Source organism: Vicia villosa, unplaced genomic scaffold (genome assembly GCF_029867415.1).
Source record: "Vicia villosa cultivar HV-30 ecotype Madison, WI unplaced genomic scaffold, Vvil1.0 ctg.000063F_1_1_1, whole genome shotgun sequence".
NCBI lineage: Eukaryota > Viridiplantae > Streptophyta > Magnoliopsida > Fabales > Fabaceae > Vicia > Vicia villosa.
This window is the reverse complement of record NW_026704991.1, coordinates 521,117-530,406: the sequence shown is the minus strand read 5'-3', so window position 1 is coordinate 530,406 and position 9,290 is coordinate 521,117. Positions and strand designations below refer to the sequence as shown.

General features: G+C 34.7%; 1 long non-coding RNA gene across 1 annotated transcript; it reads right to left on the bottom strand.

The window, feature by feature from the left end:
- Positions 1-524: 524 nt before the first annotated feature.
- Positions 525-2,167, bottom strand: LOC131623385 (uncharacterized). The gene is made up of 3 exons (XR_009290186.1): positions 1,802-2,167; positions 1,467-1,703; positions 525-832 (listed from the first exon to the last, which is right to left on the bottom strand). It is a non-coding gene; the product is annotated as an uncharacterized LOC131623385 (long non-coding RNA).
- Between the last annotated feature and the right edge of the window lie 7,123 nt (positions 2,168-9,290).

Here is a 9,290-nt window from a genome sequence, read left to right as displayed (position 1 = left end):
AAGATTCTTCAATGCATTATTGTTATGGTGGACTGAATACCAATGTGAGCCATGGCATGAGAGATGAACTGGTGAATTCATTATGATTAAGGAAGCTTTTGTTTTCACCATTTTTACTTGTTTCCTACAATATAAGTTGATTTGGATCTAAGATGGAAGTTGAGGCTTTAAAAGTAAAGGTTGAGTTGAAAACATTATTCGGAAACACTCATTCAAGGGACTGCTTGATACCAGGGATTCAAACGATTCAAATTAGTCAATGAATTGACGTTGTTTAAAGCACCCGGATTTGAAAGATCTGTTCATTAAAAGGGATAGTCCAAGTTCATCCACTCATTTAATACCATTGTTTATCAAGACCACTACAAACAAAAAGAAGAGAAATATAATAAAGTTGGTTTTGTCCATTGAATGTACATATGCATTACTAAATTCCTCACAAAAGCCCACTTTCATGATCAAGCTTTCGTTCATTCAATCCATGGAAATGTACACTACTAAGTCACAGTACACAACTACAAAAGGAAGAGAAGGAAACCATTCATTTCACACTGTTTGGAACATAAGTCACCGTCATAAGTTCGTCACAATTATAAAGTTCAAGCCACGTGGAATACAAGTTGTTACAAGTTTCAATTATTACAACAAAAAGAAAATTACAAAAGAAAATTACAAAAGAAAAGCCACGGTTGACCGTTGACTTGTTGACTCTCCGACTAATTCAATTGACTTCCTAAAGCCTATCATACAGTATTCATGTGATCGAGTCTTCAAGAGCTAATTCTCCTTCAATTCTTTTCCTCTTCTTCATGAGCTTTTAACATCACAACCCCTGCAGCAACAAAACAGTCCCATTTCAGAGCATTTTCAAACCAATTCAGCTAACTAAGAATAACCTGCACACATCAGCACGCATACACATCAAAAAGAAAACCAGAATACACACATTCAAACCAAATTCCCCAGTGCATACAAATAATAAACCAGCCTCTAACGAATCAACTTTTTACCAATCCCAAAATACCATAAACAGAAACGTGATCATCTATTCATTACCTCCTTCAACTCTCTAACAGTCCCTGTTGCACCATAACTCCAACCCTGCATATAAACAAAAATTTACCACAATTCCCTCTAACTTACAAACAGCCACTTAACCACCTTTCGATTGTCCAAAACAGAGTTCATAACCTACTAATACTAACCACCTGATAACTAACTTCCAAATCCTAACTGTTTTCTAAACCTAGTACCAAACAAAGCCATAACTACCTTCAACCAATTCACAACAGAACATAACCGATTTTTAACCTCCCTAACCATCTCATAACCTTCATTCAAACTCTCTAAAGAGATTCAGTAACTACCTAAACTAACCTCTAACAACCTAGCTTTCCTAACAGCTCATAAGAGAAGGAGGAGAAGAATTGGGTTATTAAGTCAGAGAAAATCAGAATGAAACTAACCTGAGGAGCTTCTATAAATCAGAACCACCATCATTCAGAACTCTCCTCCACTCTCTCAATCTTCAACTCCCTCTTCAAAGCTTTCTTCACCATTCACAATCTTCACTTCTGGTTTTCCACACCCTTCGATCCTCCTCCATCTTTCTTCCATCTCCATCACCTTCACGGCCTCCTCTTTTCAACCTCTTTTTTCTCATCTTCAACCTCTTCCATTCTTCATTCTAAACCTTCACCATTCTTCAATTCAACATCTCATCATCACCTTTGAAATTTGCAGAAAAGGAAATCGATAACAAAAGAGAAAGAAGCAAGAAAATCGTAATAGAAAATCTCACCTTCATCTTTCGCTCAGTACCTTCATCACCGCTTCAACCTTCACCATCTTCAATCAAGATTCGATATCCATCAAATCTTCAATCGTTGTCCAGCTCTGAGAATCGCAACCAAATCATTTTCATCGCAACTGCAGAGAATCATCAACCTCATCATCATGTTGAATCCATAAGTAGAGGCTGAGAACCGAGGTGAGAATGAACGCAGAGAGCGATTGAGAACGCAAGAGACGAAGAGAGTACGGAGAACGAAACGAGAGAGCAAGGTCGAAGTCTCGCCGGAGATGATGTACATCACCGCCGCGAGTTTAAAAGTGAAGGGAGAGAGAACCGTTCCGCCGCCGGTGGAATATTGAAGGGAGGAGAAGCTTGTCAAATCTCAATGTTCATACACGTAAACCTAATTCCCTTTTCATATTATTGTGATTAATTAGAGTTAATTGAGATTTAATGTAAAAATCTGATGCTTAATTGAGGTTAATAAATCAATGGATCATTAATTGTGTCAATAATCTGAGTATTGGATTGATAAATTTTGAATTCTGATCCATGTTCATTGGGCCTCCCTCACGAATTGCTAGATCCACCTCCCCTTGGCCCATGACGCCATTTTTGGCTGTTAGGACAGTCTGAACAATAAGAATCCTTTGGGCCATACACACAAATTCGTTGCTTTTCACACACCCCTGAGTTAGGCCCAATGCGCCATGTGAACTTGAATATAGTTCAAATCTTTTTACTTTCTCACCCCGAGACTTAGGCAGATTTGTATTTTATTTAGAAATTGTTCCCTCTTCAATTTTTGACTTGTAATTCAATTTCTAGTGAAGTAAAAACCATTAAAAAATACATTTTAAAAAGAATCATGAGTGTAGATAATTTTAGTATTTTTTAGATTTTTTAGAAATTAGTTTTCTATGTTTAAAAAATCATTTCCTCACACGTGTTTCACTTCACCTTTATGTTTATCACGCTTTACAAAATAATTTGGTTAAATGTCTTAGGAGTAGAATTTAATTGTCATCTTTTGTGTGATATCAATAGACTCCTATATCTTCTTGCGTATGAAAAAATGAAAGTTCAATTCCATGTTTTGATTAGATTTTCATTAGGTTTTTCTACCCGATTAGTGTGTGTTTCTAAAATGGCAAACCGTGTGAATTTAGTCCATAATTTGGCTTGCATTTATGCAATAGCCTTAGTTTCTTTTGTATGGTGTTTCATTGTATATAATCTCACTTGTTTGGTAGTGATAGATTTTTATCTTAGTATACTTCCCCATGTTAACATTAGGTTTAGATTCCCTTTGTACATAAGCAATAACAAATTAGATTAGAATTTAGGATTAATTCCCTATTGCATTTCTTTTTCTTTTCAACTTTTAAAATACCTAATAAATACTGATAAAGATCATACCGTTTTCTATTTTCTTAGTAAGAAAGAAATGATTGGGGTGTAGGCCCCGATGTATGTTCTTTCCTACTTAGCGGAGAAGAAATGATTGAGGTGTGAAGCCTCGATGTATTTCTTAACCGTTATTTAGAGAAACGATTGTGGTGTAGGCCTCGATGTGCATTCTCTAAATATTCACAAAAGAACTCCTTGTTGAATTTCCTACTTAGCGGAGAAGAAATGATTAAGGTGTGAAGCCTCGATGTATTTCTTAACCGTTATTTAGAGAAACGATTGTGGCGTAGGCCTCGATGTGCTTTCTCTAAATATGCAAAACAAAACTCCTTTTGGTATGATCTAAGTCACAAAATAATTTCCCCTTTAAAAGACACCAACCAAAAACACTCAAAACACTAATAAATGGTCAGATTTAAAACAAAGTAAGGAAGTGATGCGAAGCCTTGTAGTGGGTCTTCGTCATCATGGAATTACCCTTAAAAGATACAAACCAATTCTCTCTCTCTTCCCTCTTTTCTTAAGGGCAAGTTATCTCCGCTCCATTGCATCCTAGGCTATCCCCTTATGCAAGAGCGTGAGCGTTAACGCCGCCCAACTAAAAAACACAAAAACAAACAGAAAATCTTTAGCCGAGCTACGGTAACTCTGATTCCTGAAAAGGATACGTAGGCAGCGAGGTAGGGCCCGTGCGAGTACAATTCTTTATTTTCCCTACATTTTGCATTCATTCGCATTTAGACATAGACATAGTACACACCCTTTAGATAGAAACAAACATAGGTGGATACCATCGAGTACGATGGGCGTGAGGGGTGCTAATACCTTCCCCTCGCGTAACCGACTCCCGTACCTAGATTCTCTGGTCGCAAGACCCTGTTCCTTTCTTTGTTAGGTTTCCTGGTATTCCTTTCCCTTATGGGATAAATATATTGGTGGCGACTCTGTTCATTTTTCGCGAGCGTGCGACACCTACCCACAAATGGTATGGTTAGTACTATCCCCTAAGGAAAGTAAGAAAGTATAGACCAGGTGATTAGGGTAAGTAGCTCTTAATGCTTGCTCACAAATTAAAAGACATAATGCTTTTTTACACTACATTACTTTTCAAACAAAGAATTCAAAACACTTTGCATACATTCTTGAGGACTGATACAAGAATCATTGCAAAGTTTTGCCTTACTATTGGCATCTTCTTTTCCAAAACACACACACACACACACACACAAATCAAACAAACAAATAACGTGATCTAAGCAATTAAGAGCCCGTAGATAACTACAAATGAAAATGGTGCTAACACCTTCCATTTTCATAACTTACCCCCCAAACTCAAATCTTTTTAAAAGGTCTTTCCTATTATTTTTTAACTTTCCTAAATTGGATAAAATAAAAGTCGGCGACGACTCTAGCTTACCGCAACATTGTTTTGCGAAATACAAAACAAAAAATCAGTTCTCCTACCGTGTTACAACTTTACCATATAGCTTTTACCTTATATTTGTTAGCTTTGTTGCATATGGTGTTTATATCATTTTATTTTATGCTATGTACTGATGATACATATCACGTTTTGTGCCACTGTCGCTGAAACTAATATTTTAGTAGCATCTTCGTTTGGATGGTATTATCGAGCCTGCCATCTATGCCCTAGAGTTGCACGCGGTGACAAACCTCCATTTCAGTGTGAAGTTGGAAATTCCACTGAGGCTGAGATATTTAGGTATGGTTGTTTATTATTTGTTATATGACTTAAAACTTAAAATTATAATGTTGTCCGTATGTTGGAACCTTTGATGTCTAACCATTATTACCCATATTGTAGGTATAAGATAGAAATTGAAGTTTGCAACTCAAGGAAAACTTGTAACTTTGTTTTTTAGGACAGAGTGTGCACATATTTTGGATTCATCTGCTGCTCGATGTGTGACACCATGGTTCAGGTTTAAAATTTTTTTGAACATCAACATATTATCATTATCTGCACACCCTATTAGTAATGGTGTTGTTTCCATTATATGCTGGAATTGATGATCCCTTACAGTTTCCACTGGTACTCCATGTAATGTTGAATTTGGAGATGCCTTTTAAGATGACACTTTGAATATTTCAATTTCCTGATTCATTAAGGGCGTTTTAGACATCTTACATCGCTAAAGAATGACCTATCATTATTTAGACCTGGTTTTTGGAAAGCATTGGGTATCAGGGATCATATTGAAGAGTTTTTACGAAGAGAAGAGGAACGAACAACGGATTCGGAGAAAAGAAATCTTCAAGGGAAAATTGCAATTGAAGATCAAAGAAGTCCTGAATTTTTGTAATGTCTATCATATCTTTTGTTAGTTCTTTGAATATTATTATGAGTAGCAAAACCCTCCAATTCTAGGGGGTGTCCCTGACTTGCTATTGTTATGAACCTTATTTCCAATATTCTATGTTATTGAAGTTTTTATGAGTTTACTTTATTGTGCAAAGTTCTTAATGCTTTTTCTATCGGACAAATAATTATTGATTTACGGTTGAGATTTAGATCGGACAAACTAACTCAACGCATTTTGCACAATAATATGACAGTGAAATCGCTTAGGAGTGAGGATTTAACCGTAGTAACCGTTTAATTCTTGGTAAAAATAATAATTTGCTTGATGTTAACTTTAATGGCTAAGGAATTAGGGTTAAAGATAAACATCAAAGGTTTTCAGTTAAGGAACTGAGGGAAACATTCTTGAGATTTGGTAGTAAACCATCCTAACAATATTCCATAAAACATGGCTTAAAAGTTGTTAAAAGGCAATTCAAACACCTAACCCTAGCATACTCTCTCATATATTCTAAACCTTTATTTTACGCTTTGATTTAATTTGTTATAATTTAATCTTATTATCAACCAAATAACAAAACCCTCATATTCTTTTGTTATATTGAATCATTAAACTAATTTATATTTTCTACGCAGTCCTCGAGTCGGTAAAAATAGTACACTTGCTATTTTTTTTATCAGCTGACATTCCTATTCACGAGGTAGTTTCTTATTCATTCACACATAGTTAATATTGGTTTATCTCTGGCCATTAATATAGTGTTATTAAATGCCTCAGATACATTATTCATAAGAACTTCGCATAAGGAATAAAAATAAAATGTATGCTTACACCATGCTTTGGTAGGTATGCCTCTCAAACCTTTAGATTAAGCTCCTTTAATTCTTTCATCTTAACATTCCAGGATTGGATAGATGAGGCTTTCGCAACTACCATCATTAAGTCTTTGATCTGTGTCCATCCACCAAACTTCTTTTTGAAATTGGCATATAAATGCCTAAGACAAAGTCTGTATTCTACCCTCTCAAACATTTCTTCAAAGACAAGTATCAAACCTTCCAAACCAGATTTAAATAGGGATGAAATCCAAAAAAAAATATATGGTTAAGGATGAGATAAAAAATATAGTTAGGGATGAGATTAAAAAATAATTACAGTTATGAAAGTACCTTTTGTTGGTTAGAGATGAAAAGCCATCTCTTTTCCTAACCAATGTCCTCCAAAAGAAAGGTAGAAACCACCTCCATGACTCTTTTGTTCCAGTTTCACATACACCAAATGCTATAAGATAATATTGGTCATTTAGATCTCTACCAACTGCAATAAGAAGAGTCCATCCATACTTAGTCTTAAGATGACATCCATCAACTCCAATGAACACGATTTTATTGTAGGTGCAACCCTTGCCAAATCAATTTTACAACTGTTCTCAAAATTGACTCTCCTTAACTCTGCAGAGTATCTCCACAAAAGGTTTTATTGTTTCACTACATCACCTTCAATCAAATATTTTACAATTTGTTTAACCTTTCATGCCTTGTTCATAGTTATACCAACAGAAAAGTTACTCCTTATCTCAGAGACAATATCACGAATCTTAACACCATCAAAAGATGCCATCCTAGCTGCCACAGTTTTAGCAACCCCCTTGTAATTGGTAGAATTATTATTCAATATTCTACCATACGTGTGTGTTCCAACCTATTTCATCATTCTATATGTGTGCTTATTCCCAACTTTACTTACAAGTTCTAAAAACCCACATTTGCCCTTGCATATTACCATTACTCTAACTTTTTTCATTTTTCACATGCTTTATCTCTCATCCACTTAATATAGATCATTGAGTAATTTCTTCTTTAAATTCATCAATCGATACAAACTCCAATCCCACTTTGAATTTGTTATTCTTGTCCAAATCCTCCATCTTAAACGTTGGATAGTTTGGTTCATTCTCTCTACAAAAAGTATCAGGGCCATTATTATCAAGCTTATCACTAGCATAGTTGATGTCCATCTCATTATCCATACCACTAGATGACTCTACATTATCAACAACACCAATTTGTACTTTCTTTAGAGTATGCTAGTGCTTCCTTGTTGTAACTTTTTTGCCACTTTCTTCAACTTCATTTTTAATAAAATCAAAGCAATCATCCAACCTAAGAGACCTCTCATCCTCACTATCATCAAATGATAAACCATCAACTTCAATGTCACTATCCTCACCGTTCTCACCATCCTCATTTACTTCGCATACTTCAACATCTTTAACTCCACCAACACCATTGCTTACTTTAACATGTTCAACATCACCAACACCATTGCTTACTTTAACATGTTCAACACCAACATCATTACCCACTTCACCATGTTCAACACCACCAACATCATTACCTATTTCATCTTGTTCAACACATCCAACGTTACCTACTTCATCTTGTTCGACACCAACAATATTACCTGACCTACTTCAACTTTTTCAACACCACATATATCATCTTCCTAAACATGTCCTTCATCAAACTCTTGTGCATTGCATTTGCCTTTATGCTCAACATATATGTTCATTGCAAGTTTCATTTCATGGCATATTGTTATACATTACCGGTATCACTATCACTAACCATTCAACTACACCTATCAACATCATTATTATAGCATCATAACCAATATTATGACTGCTCAAGCCCATTCATCTCTTTCAAAATACTTGTGTCTTCAAATAAGCTCCATGTATCCAGATCTATTTCTACTGCATGCTCATTTCCCTTATGTAATATACTATATAGTCCCTATAAAATCTACCCATGTGATGAAAAATCAAAATGACCTCCATCACTTGAAACTTTCAAGAAGACACAATGAACAGAGCTAACTCACCGATAGAAGGAAGAAATAAGATACCACAAATGAAATTGAGTTTACATATACGACTGTGTTCCACAAAGGCAATTGTTTTACTTGGTCATGAAATCAAGCATTTTTCCATCTTCGTTCATTTGTCTCCTCCCTCCCACAACCAGAGCTTCCTTTTTCATCCAATATAAAAAATCTTAATTTACAGGGACTAAAAGCAAAGGCTAATTTATGAACATTTGACATTTTTGGTGGGAAGTAAATAAATAGCCACATATTTATGTTGTTAAATAGAAAAATATAAATAATTTCCACACGAGCATTGTTAGCCTAAGTCATCTTTTTTAAACATAATTCTAACCCTAGGGACTAACGCCAACGAGAAAGTGAGATATAGGGATTCAGACAAAAAAAATACAGGGATCAAAATAAAAAATTTGCTAACTTACAAGGACCAAAATATTATTTAAACCATTATTTATTAATATGAGAAAATTGTGAAATTGAAAGAATAACAAAATACATTTTAAAATATAAAAAATGGACTCTTACACGGCAGAGTTAAAAGATTTAAATGAATATATAAATATATGTAATTAAAATTTGCATTCAAGGAATTAGATAGGATTTCGCGTCAATAAAAGCCGTGTCTGTTACAACTTATTTCTACAATGGCATCTCATTTAAAAAATATATATAGAGGAGAGTTGTTTAAATTGTAAACCAACACATTATTTAAAAAAACTTGCACATGTGGATACAAACCTTTTGTTGTGTTTATATGCCAACCTTGATTTACTATATACAGATAAGTTATGCACTTGTGGTGGAAAAGTATTTACTTAAAGAAGAAAATAGCATTAATGACACAAATAACCAATATTTGAAAAGAATTATTATGC